The sequence below is a fragment of the Felis catus genome, chromosome D2 (assembly GCF_018350175.1).
Source record: "Felis catus isolate Fca126 chromosome D2, F.catus_Fca126_mat1.0, whole genome shotgun sequence".
NCBI classification, from domain to species: domain Eukaryota; kingdom Metazoa; phylum Chordata; class Mammalia; order Carnivora; family Felidae; genus Felis; species Felis catus.
Window position 1 is genome coordinate 12,378,006 of NC_058378.1, and position 15,361 is coordinate 12,393,366.

General features: G+C 42.4%; 1 protein-coding gene across 12 annotated transcripts in view; it reads right to left on the reverse strand.

Annotated features, from left to right (window-relative positions):
- Positions 1–11,297, reverse strand: part of LGALS8 (galectin 8) — a 30,199-nt gene extending 18,902 nt beyond the window's left edge. For 4 of the 12 annotated variants that reach the window (XM_019814281.3, XM_019814279.3, XM_019814280.3 and 1 more), the window contains exon 1: positions 11,161–11,297. The gene's annotated coding sequence lies outside the window, so the exon portion shown is untranslated. Of the gene's footprint in view, positions 1–1,773; positions 2,045–10,079; positions 10,213–10,731; positions 10,862–11,052 lie in introns of those variants that run through there. The other 8 variants (XM_023240371.2, XM_023240370.2, XM_003993895.5 and 5 more) reach the window with 6 other exon arrangements.
- Positions 11,298–15,361: the final 4,064 nt, after the last annotated feature.

The following is a 15,361-nucleotide window of genomic DNA, read 5'->3' on the forward strand; positions in this document are numbered from 1 at the left end:
ACACTGCTGAGAGCCCCACATAACCTTATGTCTCAGCATGGCCTCGCTGCCAACAGGACAGCGACCCTGCCCAGCAGAGCAACCTGAAGCGGTTCAGCCAGGCCCAACAGCCAGCGGGGCAGGAGGCCAGCCCTGCCCACCAGAGCACGTACACAGTCGTAGCCCTGTCGCAGGGGAGAACCCTGGAGCAGCTGGCTCTGGTGGCCAAGGGGGAGCGCGTGTCTGTGCCCCACAGGACATCCACATAAAGCCACTCCTTCGAGAACAAGAAGACCAGGAGACAGAGCTGAACTACCTCATACATACAAACACAGAGTTAGGCAAAACGAGACAGAACAGTATGTTCCAAACACAAGAACAAGACAAAACTTCAGAAAAAGAATGAAACAAAACAATGTACCCAATAAAGAGTTCAAAGTCATGGTCAAAAAGATGCTTACTGAACCAGGGAGAAGAGCGAATGAACAGTGAGAACATCAGCCAAGGGAAAATACAAGAAATTACCAAAAAAAACAGAAAGGAATCTAAACATAACATGAAAGAAAGTCATAAAGTCACAAGAGAAGAGAGCAAGAGAACTGTAAAATCAACCAGAAAACCATCAACAAAATGGCAATAAATACATACCTGTCAATAACTACTTTAAAAAAGTAAATGGACTAAATGCTCATCAAAAGGCTTAGGATGGCTGAATGTATTTCAAAACAAAACACAAAAACAAAAACACACAAGGCAGAGGACTGTGGGAAGACGGTGGAGTAGGAGGACCCTAAGTTCACGTTGTTCCCAGATAACATTCATATCAGCATAAAACAGAAAATGGCCCAAAGGCAGAACAAACTCCACAACTAAATGAAGAAAAAAGACCACATAGAAGAGGGTAGGAAGGGTGGAGACACAGTGGAAAGCTAAACACACAGTCCAGGAGGGAGGAACCCACAGGTGCAGAGAAGGGAAACGGACTATCACACCAAGAAGACCCCACAGGGAAGACAAATCCCCGTAACATCAGGCTTTGAAAACCGGAGGGGCTAAATTTTGTGAGTTCATACAACCAGTGGGATTTAAACCTGGAATTTTAAAAATCAGTGGGCTCAGCTATGGGAAAGCCGGGAGGGAGAGAAGCTGAATCCTTGACCTTCAAGAAATGGCTCAACAAACAGCCCAGAGATACCGCCTGGATAAGCAGCAATTTGAAAAATGCCTGAGGCACATGGCAGATGTATTCACTCATCTCAGAGCACATCCAGCAGGAACAGAGATCAACAGGGTACTGCTCCAGGAGCAAAGACCCTGGTGAGCACTATTTCCCTCTCCCCACCCTGCATAAACACACAGCCACCTGTGGGAGCCAAAGCTGTGCTGACATTCACGACGTGAGTTGCTTCCACTGCTTCAGGAACCTGCCCCTCCTAGCCAGGCCTGCCTCATTCTGCTTCAGGACCTCTCCTGCGAGAAAACCAGCAGCAGGCAAACCTTGCTAACACCACTGCCCCACCGCACCCCTCCAGCCCCCATGTTGGGGGTCCACCCCCTCCAATACGCTCTCGGCTGGAGCCCATTCAAACCAGGGCCACAAGCCTGGCCAGGTGCAAGCAGCCCCAACCGGGGCCAGCACCACTCCTAGGTGACTCCGCCCTGGGGAGAGGGGACGATAACCACACACACCAGTCTGACTGTGGACCCAGCAGTGGGCTGGGGGCAGATACCTGCTCTGACTGCAGACCCCACCCACCAACTAAAGCTTCTCAGGGAACAACGCAGGCGGCTCACCCTGAAGTTCGGAGCTACTGCATCTCTGGCAAATGCCTGCTCTGACTCAACTCAATCCCAAGGCAGCCCGAGACTGGTCCACTAACACCACAGGGACCAAACGCCGTCCGCAACCGGCAAAGACGGCCGCTGCAGATGAATGCGCTGAAGTCAAAAGTGGCTCAGCCACAACAGCAGGGTGCATGCAACACACACAGGATACCCCTCAGTGGACAGGAGCTCCTCTTCATAAAGCCATGATTTTCAAGAGCAGGAAATGCCGGTGACTTTCCTAACACAAAGAAACAGACCCAGAGAGTTAGACAAAATGAGGAGACAGATGAATATGTTCCAAACAAAAGAGTAGGACAAAACCACAGAGGAGACCTAAGCAAAAGGGAGATAAGTAATATGCCAGATAGACAATGCAAAGTAATGGCCATAAAGTACACACCTGACTTGAGGAGAAAAGTGGAGGATGTCAGTGAGACACTGAACAGAGATTAAAAAACAAAACAAAACAAAACAAACAATCGAAGATGAGGAACACAACAGATGAAATTAAAATACACTAATGGAATAAACAGTAGAGTACCAAAGCAGAAGAATGAATCAATGACCTAGAGGAGAGAGTAATGGAAAGTAATCAAGATGAGCAGTTGAAAGAAACAAATTATGCAAAATGAGAACAGGGAACTCAGTGACTCCATCAAGCTCAACATTCATACGACAGGAATCCTAGGAGAAGCGAGAAAACAGGGGACAGAAGTGTTATTTGAAGACACAATAGCTGAAATCTTCCCAAATCCAGGAAGAAAACAGACATCCAGATCCAGGAGACACAGAGAGCCCCCAAGAAAATCAACCCAAAGTGGTCCACACCAAGACACATAGTAATTAAAATGGCACAAAAGTAGTGACAACAAGAGAATTTTAAAAGCAGCAAGAGAAAAGAAAACAGTTACATACAAGGGGAACCCCATGAGGCTATCAGCTGATCCTTCAACAGAAACCATGCAGGCCAGAAGGGAATAGAATGATATATTCAAAGTGCTGAGAGGAAATAAATCTGCAGCCAATAATACTCTATCAAGCAAGGCTATCATTCGGAATAGAAGGAGACACATGCAAGCTAAAAGTAAAGGAATGGAGAAACATCAGGCAAACAGATTTAAAAAGAAAGCCAGAGTAGCAATACTTATATTGGTCAAAACAGACTTTAAAACAAAGACTACAAGAGGCAAATAAGGATACTATATAATCATAAAGGGGACAACCCAACAAGAAGATATAACAATTATAAATACTTATGCACCTGATATGGAAGCACCCAGATACATAAAACCGTTCATAACAAACATAAAGGAACTAATCAATAGTGATACAACAATAGTAGGGGACTTGAACACCCCACTCATATCAATGGACAGATAATCCAAACAGAAAATCAACAAGAGAACAGTGGCTTTGAATGACACTTTGGACCAGATGGATTTAACAGACATCAGAGCATTCCATCCTAAAACAGCAGAAAACACATTCTTTTCAAGTATACGTTCTCAACAACAGATCGTATGTCAGGCCACAAAACAAGCATCAATGAATTAAAAAAGGTCAAAATCATACCATGCAGCTTTTCTTCTAGTTTCGGTGAAACTAGAAGTTGACCACAAGAAAAAATGTGGAAAGAGCCAAATACATGGAAGTCAAAACATGCTACTAAACAATGGATGGGTCAATCAAAAAAAATCAAAGAGGGCATTAAAAAATATATACATGGACACAAATGAAAATGAAAACACAGCAGTCCAAAATCTTTGGGATGCAGCAAAAGCAGTTATAAAAGGGAAGTTTAGAGCAATACAGGCCTACCTCAGGAAGAAAAATCAAAAATTAAACAATCTAGGGGCACCTGGTGCCTCAGTCAGTTAAATGTCCGACTTTGGCTCAGGTCATGATACTGTGGTCCATGAGTTTGAGCCCTATGTCAGGCTCTGTGCTGATAGCTCAGAGCCTGGAGCCTGCTTTGAATTCTGTGTCTCCCTCTCTCTCTCTGCCCCTCTCCCACTTGCACTTGCTCTCTGTCTCTATCAAAATAATAAATAAACATTAAAAATAAAAAAACTAAGCAATCTAACCTTAAACCTCAAGGAACTATGAAGAAAAAAAAAACAGCAGAAGGAAGGAAACAATAAAGATTAGAACAGATATAAAGGATACAGAAACTTAAAAAACACAATAGAACAGATTAGTGAAACCAGGAGCTGATCTTTTCTTTGAAAAGATCAACAAAACTGATATGCCTTTACCCAGACTCATTAAATAAGTAAGACCAAAAAAATCAGAAATGAAAGAGGAGAAAGAACAACAACACAGAAATACAAAGGACTGTAAGACAATATTATAAAAAACTATATGCCAACAAATTAGGCAAGCTAGAAGAAATGGATAAATTCCTAGAAACACATAACCTACCTAAATTGAAGAAGAAATAGAAAATTTGAATAGATCGATTACTAGTAATGAAACTGAATCTGAAAATTAAAAATGCCCAACAAACAGAAGTCCAGGACCAAACGGCTTCACAGGTGAATTCTACCAAACATTTAAAGAAGAGTTACTACCTATTCTCAAACTATTCCAAAAAAGATAAAAGGAAGAAAAACTTCCAAATTCATTCTATGAGGTCAGCATTATCCTGATACCAAAACCAAATAAAGATATCACAAAAAAAGAGAACTACAAGTCAATATCTCTGATGAACACAGATGCAAAAATCTTCAACAAAATATTAGCATATCAAATCCAACAATACACTGAAAAAATCATTCACTATGATCAAATGGAACTTACTTTTGGATACAGGGGTGGTTCAATATTCCCAAGTCAATAAACATGATACACCACATCAATAAGAGAAGGATTAAAACCATACGGTAGTTTCAATGGATGTAGAAAAAATATGTGACAAAGTACAACATCCATTCATGAGAAAAACCCTCAACAAAGTAGGTTTAAATGGAACATATCTCAATATAATAAGAGCCATATATGAAAACCCACAGTTAATACCATCCTAAATGGGGAAAAACTGAAGAGGTTTTCCCCTAACGTCAGGAATAAGACAAGAATGTTCACTCTCACCACTTCTATTCAGCACAGTACTGGAAGTACTAGCCACAGCAGTCAGACAAGAAAAAAGAATAGCAGGGACCCAAATTAGTTAATAAGACCTGTCACTATTTGCAGATGACATAATACTATGCATAGAAAACCCTAAAGACCACACCAAAGAACTACTAGAACTGCTGAAGCAATTCAGTAAGGCCACAGGATATCAAATCAATGTACAAAAATCTACTGCAATTTTATACACTGATAATGAAACAGTAGAAAGAGAAATTAAGAAAACTCCCATTTCCAATTGCACCAAAAACAGTAAAATATCTAAGGAATAAAGTTAACCAAGGAGGTAAAAGACTTGTACTCTGAAAACTGGTGAAAGAAACTGAAGATGGCACAAATGGAAAGACATTCCAGGCTCGTGGGCTGGAAGAACAAATGCTGTTAAAATGCTGATGCTACCGAAAAACCACGTGTATGCTACCCGAAGCAATCTACATATTCAACACAATCCCTACCAAAATAGCAACAGCATTTTTCACAGAACTATAACAAGTAATCCTAATATTTATATGAAACCATAAAATATCCTGAATAGCTGAAGCAATCTTGAAAAGGAGAAACAAAGCCAGAGGTATCACAATTCCAGATTTCAACTTATATTACAAAACTGCAGTATTCAAAACAATATGGTACAAAAACAGACACACAGATCAACTGCACAGAATAGAAATAGAAAATAAACCTGTGATGTTACGGTTAATTAATCTTCAGCAAATGAGGGAATAAGGAATTGGAAAAAAAAAAAAAACATGCAATAAGAAAAAAACCATTCTCTTCAACATCTATATGCTGCCTACAGGAGACTCACTTAAGATCTAAAGACACACACCAACTCAAAGTGAAAGGATAGAAAATACATTCTACACAAATAGGGAAGAAAAGCAAGCTGGTACAGCAATATTTGTACCAGACAAAACAGTTTTTAAAACAAAGACTGAAACAAGAGACAAAGGAGCATTACATAATGATAAATCAACCCAACAAGATGTAACAGTTATAAATATTTATTCACCCAACACAGAAGCACCTAAATATATAAAGCAAACACTAACAAACACAAGAGGATAAATTAACAGCAATACAGTAACAGTAGGGAACTTCAACACCCCACTTACATCATTGTATAGATCATCCAGGCAGAAAATTAGTAAGTAAACACTGGCCTTGAAAGGCACATTAGACTAGGTGGACAGAACAGATACATTCAGAACACCCCCTCCAAAAAGAGCAGATTACAAATTCTTCTCAAGTACACATGCAAATTCTCTAGGAAAGATCACATTAGGCCACAAAATAGGTCTCAATAAATTTAAGAACACTGAAATCATATCAAGCAACTTTTCCAACCACAGTGGAATTAGAAATCTAGAAATCAATTACAAAAAGAAAACAAAAAAAACCCCACAAACATGTGGAGACCAAAGAACACGCTACTAAATAACCAAAGGGCCAATGAAAAAAAGTCAAAGGAGAAATAAAAAATACCTTTAAACAAATGAAAACACACCATTCTAAAATGTATGGGATGCAGCAAAACTAGTTCCAAGAGGGAAGTTCATAGCCTACCTCAAGAAAAAAGAAAAAAAAAGAAAGAAAAAGAAAAAATAAATAAACAATCTAATCTTTTTTTTTTTTTTTTTTTTTTTTGGGACAGAGAGAGACAGAGCATGAACGGGGGAGGGGCAGAGAGAGAGGGAGACACAGAATCGGAAACAGGCTCCAGGCTCTGAGCCATCAGCCCACAGCCTGACGCGGGGCTCAAACTCACGGACCGTGAGATCGTGACCTGGCTGAAGTCGGACGCTCAACCGACTGCGCCACCGAGGCGCCCCATAAACAATCTAATCTTAAACTTCAAGGAAATAGAAAAAAAGAACACAGTACAAAATTAGTAAAAGGAAGGAAATAATAAAAATCAGAACAGAAATAAATGAATAGAGACCAAAAAAAGTAAAGATCAATGAAAGGATTCTTTGAGAAGATAAACAATACAGATAAACCTTTAACCAGACTCATCAAGAAAAAGACAGGGGCGCCTGGGTGGCTCAGTCAGTTGAGCGTCTGACTCCTGATTTAGGTTCAGATCATGATCCCAGGGTTGTGGGATTGAGCCCCACACTGGGCTCCACACTAAGCATAGAGCCTGCTTGGAATTCTCTCTCTCTCCCTCTGCCCCTCTCCCCTGCTAGGCAAGAAGGCAGGAAGGCAGGAAAGGAGGGGAAGGGGGGGGGGGGGAGAGAGAGAAAGGAAGGAAGAAGACAGGGACCAAAAAATAAAATCATAAATGAAAGAGAAGTTACAACTGATATCCAGAAATACGAAGGATCATAAGACACTACTAGGAATGATCATATGCCAAAAAATTGGACAACCTACATGAAATGGATACAATCTTTCAAGACTGAATCAGGAAGAAACTGAAAACCTGAAGAAACTAATTACTAGTAATGAAATTGAATCAGTAACCAAAAAACTCCTAATAGACAAAAATTCAATACTAGAAAGCGTCACAGGTGAATTCTACCAAACATTTCAAGAATTGGGGTTATTTTATTTATTTATTTATTTTGAGAGAGAGAGAGAGAGAGAGAGAGAGAGAGAGAGAGGGAGAGAGAGCGCGCACGCGCACATGTGCAGGGGAGGGGCAGAGAGAGAGAGGGAGAGAGAGAATTCCAAGCAGGCTCCACACTGTCAGCACAGAGCGTAACGTGGGGCTCGATCCCACGAACCATGAGATCATAACCCGAGCCGAAATCAACAGACACTTAACCAACCAAGCCACACAGGCACCCCAACATTTCAAGAATTGCTAAGACCTGTTCTTCTCAAACTATTCCAAAAAACTGAAGAGGAAGGAACACTTCCAAACTTATTCTACAAGGCTAACATTACCCTGATACCAAAACCACAGAAAGACACTACACAAAAAGAGAAAATTATAGGCCAATATCCCTGATGAACATAGATGCAAAAATCCACCACAAAACATTTACAAACTGAATTCAGCAGTGTATTAAAAGGATCATACACATGATCAAGTGGGATTTATTCTGGGGATTCAAGGCTGTTTCAATATCCACAAATCGACGTCATACACCATATTAATGAAACAAAGAATGAAAATCATATGAACATCTCGATACAGAAAAAGCTTACATTCAATATCCACTTAGGATAAAAAATCTCTATAAAGTGAGCACAGAGGGAACATACCTAAATGTAATAGAGGCCATATACAGGCCTACAGCTAATACCATACTTAACAGCAAAAAGCTCAAAGCTCTTCCTCTCGTATCAGGAACAAGTGTGCCCACCAATACCACTTTTATTCATCACAGTTTTGGAAGCCCTAGTCACAGCAATTAGGCAAGAAAAAATAAATAAAAGGCATCCAAATCGGACAGGAAGAAGTAAAACCGTCAGTATTTCCAGATGACCTACTACATATAAAAGACCCTAAAGCCTCTGCCAAAAAACTATCAGAATAAAAGAATTCAGTAATGTTGCAGGATTGAAAATCAATATGCAGAAATCTGCTGCATTTCTGTACACTAATAATGAACTCTCTGAAACAGAAATTAACAATCCCGTTTACAATCGCATCAAGAAGAATAAAGTACCTAGGAATAAATTTAATCATTGAGGTGAAAAACCTGTACTCTCAAAACTACAAGGCACTGATGAAAGAAACTGAAGACAACACAAATAAGTTAAAAGATATGTCAGGGCACCTGGGTGGCTCAGTCGCTTAAGCGTCAGACTTCGGCTCAGGTCATGATCTCACAGTCTGTGAGTTCGAGCCCTGCGTCGGGCTCTGTGCTGACAGCTCGGAGCCTGGAGCCTGCTTCAGATTCTGTGTCTCCCTCTCTCTGACCCTCCCCCGTTCATGCTCTGTCTCTCTCTGTCTCAAAAATAAATAAACATTAAAAAAAAAAAAAGATATGTCACGTTCACAGACTGGAAGAATTAATGTTACTAAAATGCCCATACTACCCAAAGCAATCTACAGATTCAACGCGATCCCTTTCAAAATACCAATGGCATTCTTCACGTAACTAGAACAAACAATCCTAAAATCTGTATGGAACCACAAACAAAACCAAAAACAAACAGCCAAAGCAATCTTGACAAAGAACAACAAAGCTGGAGGTACCATGCTCCCAGATTTCAAAGTGCACTACAAAGTACATAATCAAAAACAGACACATAGAGGGGAAAAAAACCAGACACATAGCTCAATAGAACAGAACAGAGAGCGCAGAAATAAACCCATGCTTACGTGGTCAATTAACTTATGACAAAGGAGGCAAGAAAGGAGAAAAGATAGTCTCTTCAATAAATGATGGTGAGCTTTATATTAAAAACTTAAATATAAAACCTGAAACCATAACACTCTTAAAAGAAAAAACATAAGCAGTAAGCTCTTTGACGCCAATCTTAGCAGTATTTTTTTGGATCTGTCTCCTCAGGCAAGGAAAACAAAAACACATTTTGTTAATAACAAATTAACGAGTGGGTCTACATCAAAATAAAAAGCTTTTGCATAGTGAAGGAAACCATTAACAAAAAGGAAACTTACTGGATGGGAGAATACATTTGCAAATAATGCATCTGATAAGGGGTTAACATCCAAAATACGGAAAAAACCCCTACAACTCAACATCAAACAATCAGATTAAAAATGAGCAGAAGACCCAAATAGACATTTTTCCAAACATAAACCTCCTATAACTATTGAATCACTATGTTACAAGTGAAACTAACACAATGTTCTATGTCAACTACTGTTCAATAAAACAAGAAACAAGTTTATCAGGTCATGCAGGCACCTTAACGCAGGAGAAGAGGTTAATTGTGATAAGTAAAATCAGCACTAACTGTCCTTTATTTTTACCACCAAAATCCTGAGGTTGCTCAAACAGAAATAAACCAAATAATAAACTTAAAACTCCTAGAAATTCTCTAACTTGGAATTACTAAAAATAAAATAATAGCAAATCGTCCTGTACAACTACCAAAGACACTCATTTTTCTCATCGGTAAAATGAAAATAACAGCATTCACCTGACACGTTTGTCCTGAGGGTTAAATGAATTAATAAAGCAATGGAAAGAAAGTGCTTTATAAATTTGGGCTCTTACTTTAATAGAAGGCATTCCTCTTCCTCCTCCAAAGGAAACTAGTCAAAAAGAAAAAAGTCTAATCCCTTGAATAACAAGGATACAGTTTTCCTTGTGGCTTAAAACTATGGGGCGCGGGGGGCAGGGGGCGGTTGCTACGCATTAGCCACAGTTTGAAAGAAGAAAGCACCCCACTGACAGAAGTACCCATTTAACAGCTCCAGCGAAGACTTAAAGACATCAAGCACAACTAAAAGAGAAACGAAAGTAAAACTTCCTACATTTTACTTCCGCCAATTCTCTCATCGCACCAAAGAACAATACGCAGTAACCACAACTATGAGTTTCTATTAAGAAAAACAAGAAACTGCATCCTTCTTGGTTTACCACCTGAATGCCCTAAACGGTCATTAATTTAGACGTTAGTCAAAACCTCGAAACTCTTCCTTCTGCTCCGGAAAATTCAGGAAGCGCGAATACGAGCAGAGGAAAGGATACAGAGATGCCATAGCCACATTCATAATTTACATCGCGACCAGAGAGTGACCCGATTTAAGCCACAGGCTTGCATGAAACCGGTTGTTCCCAAAGGAGCCACACGGACGGGTCCTGCAGTTTATTCGCTTCACAAAGAGCCATCATTATGTTTTGCGGACAAAGCAATTCAAGTGACCTCCGTTTCCGAACTTTAACACTGCAGTCAAATGACTCGGCATCTTGCACCAACGTGTTCAGGGTCCGGGAGAGCAAAGCAGGTCTGTCACTAAACGCACAGAACTTGTCCTTTAAAAGGTGGCGCAGGAGAACCCCGGGCAATCTGGCTGGGGGCCAGCAGGTGCGAAGGCAGACCTGGTGGGGAGGGTCTGCAGCGGGGCAGCGGGAAGGGCCGCGGCTCCCGATACCCGCTCCCTCCCGGGAGCTTTCCCGCCACCCCGCCCCACGCTGCCGCGGAGAGGACCGGCGGGACGGGGTGCACCCAAGAGGTCCCACCCACCAAACTCCGAAGTGGAGACAGCGATGTCCGCATCCCCTCCTCGGCCGGCGCGCCCACCGCAGCACCCAGCGGCTCCCCGCCCCGGAGAATGGCCGCCGTCCGACTCACCGCGGGATCGGCGTGGCCGCCGCTCCACGCACCCGGCTGTTTCTCCGCCGCCGCGCGTCGTCCGGGATCCCGGGATGCGTGGGCGGCTACGGGAAGCGAGAGGAGTCAGTCCGCTTCCATTTCCCGGTTCGCGCGCCACGGAGGCGTCGCCGTCGGCCCCGCCTCCGTCTGCTGGGCGTGCTCGGGGCTCTGCTGGCGTGCGGCCACCCCCCCAGCCGGGCCTCCTGCACAGCCTCCGGGGATCGGAACGCGACCGGCTTGCTGCGGGACGAACGGAGGGGGAGGACGGCAGAGTGTGTTTTACAAATTCCCGAGCGCACCCACCTGCCCCTGCCCCTGCCCCATAGTCGGGGTGGGAGTGGACGGAAATGGGTTGGAAAGGAGAAAGCTGATGCTCCCTCGGCCCGGGGCTTTCCGCCGGCTCCGGTGTCCCGGCCTCTGCCGTGGGTCAGAGTCCAGACGGTGCTACGAAAGATAACCCGACGTGGACGCGCCCCTTTTTGCCAGTGCACACCCTGGGGTGTCAGTGAAATGGTGGGGGGATGGGGTCAGTTCGGCTGGACTGCGCCCAGCCGGGGGCGCCCCGTCCGGTTAGTCTAACGGACTTGCCTCCGCTGTGGATCACCCGCCAATTACTTCGTGTGTTGGTGTTTCCTAAATTACACACCTCCCTAGGGGAAAATGTCAGTAGTATGGGGCACAGTAACGAGCAGAGATGTTCAGTAAAGGACCGATTTCTCACCCAAGGACCCACACTGACCACTAGTTTGCTGTAAAAACAGAGAGATACAAATAAAGTCATGTACCTTGGACAGCTGGCTGCTTTCAGTTTGTTTTCTGTTAGGGACCGCAAAGTTCTCACGTTCCTACTTGTCTCTGCTGGATTTGTATCCACGTTTGTTTTGAAAGACCGTTTTGGTGTCCCGGCTCTGGGCTTTCTTCTCGGTGGCTTTGGTTTTTATTATTTTGTATTTAAATTGAGAAATTCATCACAAATCCCATACCTGTGAACTCACGTTCCGATTTACTATTCCTTTTTGCTCTCTCTCCTACTCATTTTCCAAGTTTGATTCACTCTGCAGGATCCAGTTTCAATAGCTGCATTTAACCCTTGACATGCTCTACCTTGGATTTGTACTTCTGCTTCTGCGGGTTGTGTTTTATGTATCTAATTCGATTTTAAATTGAAAAGAGAAACTTGTCTTGTATGTTCCCCCAATGCCCAGTGTGACGCTTTACGTGAAGTAGACACTGAATATTGAGTTGAAATAATAGGTTATTGACAAGGTGGGGAGCAATTAAATATCTACACAGTTTTGCCTGGGTTTAGTACCTCTCCTTTGCAAAAGAAGTTGAACTCAATACACATCAGTGCTCTTTTTCTTTGTTAAGTGCAAATGTGACTAAGTCAACGAGCCAGAAATCCAGTGTTGAAGTAATTCTATATTAAAATATCCACAAAACCAGAGAACCTATTCTTAGAAATAACCCACTCATTAGTCCTGTTTTGTTTAATGAGCTCAGTATGTTTTTACATCATTTAAAATCTTACAAATATATGCTGAATGCCCACCATGACAAGGCACAGTGATAAGGGGTACAGGTATACTAAAAGGTTTTTGTAGTGTTTGCCTCGTGGGACACTTCTAGACGCAAAGAAGAGACATAGGGGCGCCTGGGTGGCTCAGTGGGTTAAGCGTCCGACTTTGGCTCAGGTCATGATATCGCAATTTGTGAGTTGGAGCCCTGTATCAGGGTCTGTGCTGACAGCCTGGAGCCTGCTTCGGATTCTTTGTCTCCCTCTCTCTCTGCCCCTCCCCGGCTTGTGCTCTGTCTCTCTGTCTCTCAAAAATGAATAAATGTAAAAAAAAAATTTTTTTTAAAGAAGAGACATAAATAAATGGAAGTCCCATATCTCTTTCTTGGATTGTTGCAGAAGCCTCATAATTGGTCTCCTTGCGTTTGCCCTTGTTCCCCTGCAATCTGATGTCAACTCAGCAACCAGAGGGATCAGGACAAAACATAATTCAAACAATGTTACTCCTCTGCTAAAACTTGCCACTGACTGATGTTCCTTCTTTGAGTGGATATCCCCGTCCTTACATGATCTGCCCACCATCTCCACACACACACATTTCATTTCCTACTTCATGTTCATGCCTCCTCTCTCATTCTGCAGCAAGCACTGGCTTTCTTGGCAATTTTATGGCACGCTTGTCACACCTCCCCAAACCTTTGCATCTGACATTTCCTTTTCCCCCTAAAGTCCCCCTAAACTCAAATGTCAATTTTCAGCGAAGCCTCTCCTGACCACCATATTTAAAATTGCAAACACCCTCCCAACACACACACACACACACACACACACACACACACACACAATTCCTATCACTTTTCCTTCCTTTATTTTTCTCTAGAACTTACCATATGCCAATGTGCTGTATAATTGACCTTTTTATTTTATACGACTTCACCCACCAAATGATGAGCTCCATGAGGACAGAGGGTTTTCACTATTCTTGTTTCCACGGGGTTGACATTCCCATGGGGGACACAGATAGTGATGAGTTTCAGAGAAGACTTAAAAAGGACGGTGTCATTGGGAGCACTTGGGTGGCTACTTCAGTTGGGTGCCAGGGACAGCCCCTCCGAAGAGGCGATCTTTGAACTGCTGGTGAGTAAAAGAGGAAGCCATGGCAGATCTTGGGAAAGAGCATTCTAGGCAGAGGGAACAGCTCACTCACGCAAGGTCCCTAAGGCTGAGAAATGCATTCAGTGTGTTCAGGAACAGAGAGGCCACAAGCATGGCAGAAGCAAAGCAAAGGAGACAATGATGTGAGATGAAGTCATGGGATTTGATGAGGTCACCTAAGAGCGTAGATAGATGGAGAATCTGATCGAGGACAGAGCCCTGGGGAGATAAGTCAGGAAAAGAAAAGTCCATGAAAGAGACTGAGAAGAGGCAGCCATGCAGCCTTGCCAGGAGTGGTATTCTAGAAGCCAAAGAAAGGAAGTGCTTTAAGGAAGAGCAGCCAGTTGTGTCACATGCTGCCGAGAGGTCAAGGAACATAGAAATTTCCAATGGATTTTGCAACATGGAGGTCATCAGTGACTGACTTGGAAGTGGGTTGAGAAATACGAGGTGAAGAAGTGGCAGAAATCACGACTAATCAATATTTTAAGTTTCGCTATGAAAAACAGAGAAACTGCCATAGCTCAGAAAGCAGTGGGGTAAAAAGAAGATTTTGATTTCGTTTTGTTTCTATCTCCGTGTTTAAAAAGAGAAGCTACTAACTACAGCGGTGCTTGGCAGACTTGGGACAAGCCAGCCACAATAAGAACCACGTTTCCATCGTGACTTGTTACACACGTACTTAAAATCATGAAAAAAAAATTTGCAAAACAACACCCGTGTTATACACCGCGTTCCAATTCTTCATTTAAAAATGCTGCTTATTACCCACTAAAATGTTTGCAAGCCTCACTAATGGATTGGAAACTGAGGTTGAAGGACACTTTCGGGGAGTGTCGGAGCTGGTTCACACTGGCTTGCAGGAGCCAATTTTGCACACCTTTTCCATGTTGATGGCTTGAGAATGGCCAGGAACAGAAGTACTTATACCAGGGACATAGACAACCATGACAACTTAGGGCCACCCCCATTGCCCCCAGCCCAAAGCCAGGTGTTAAACATTTACCACCACACTACTGACTGTACTCATATGAATGATCCAGTAGAGCGGAAAACACTAACCATGTAGAAGAAAGGGACGGTCACAAGAGTGCTTCTGGAGATGATGTTGCCCAAAACACACAGCAATAAAATTTTGGAATATCAGTTCAAAACAACAACATAGAGATTACCAATTATTCGCAGACAATTGTCTTAGAGTTCCAAAGCTGAAGCGATCATTTCTAGTGGGATCAATTTCATCTCTTAATGGCCTCTTTCCTTAATCAAGAAGATACATTCATATAGTGTCGTGTGGCTGCAGATTTGGAAATAGTATGATATAGAGATATTGTCTTACAAGCAAAATGTGAAATGATGTATATTTAATGATGTGCATCATGTTGTTTAAAGGTGGGAAGCACTTCTGGTAGTGATTTTGCTTATTATTGTGTTGCTGGGTTTTTGTTATTATAAGTAAATTTTTTTTTTTTTTTTTGCCTCCAAGCATTGATTAAATGGTGGTGCCAG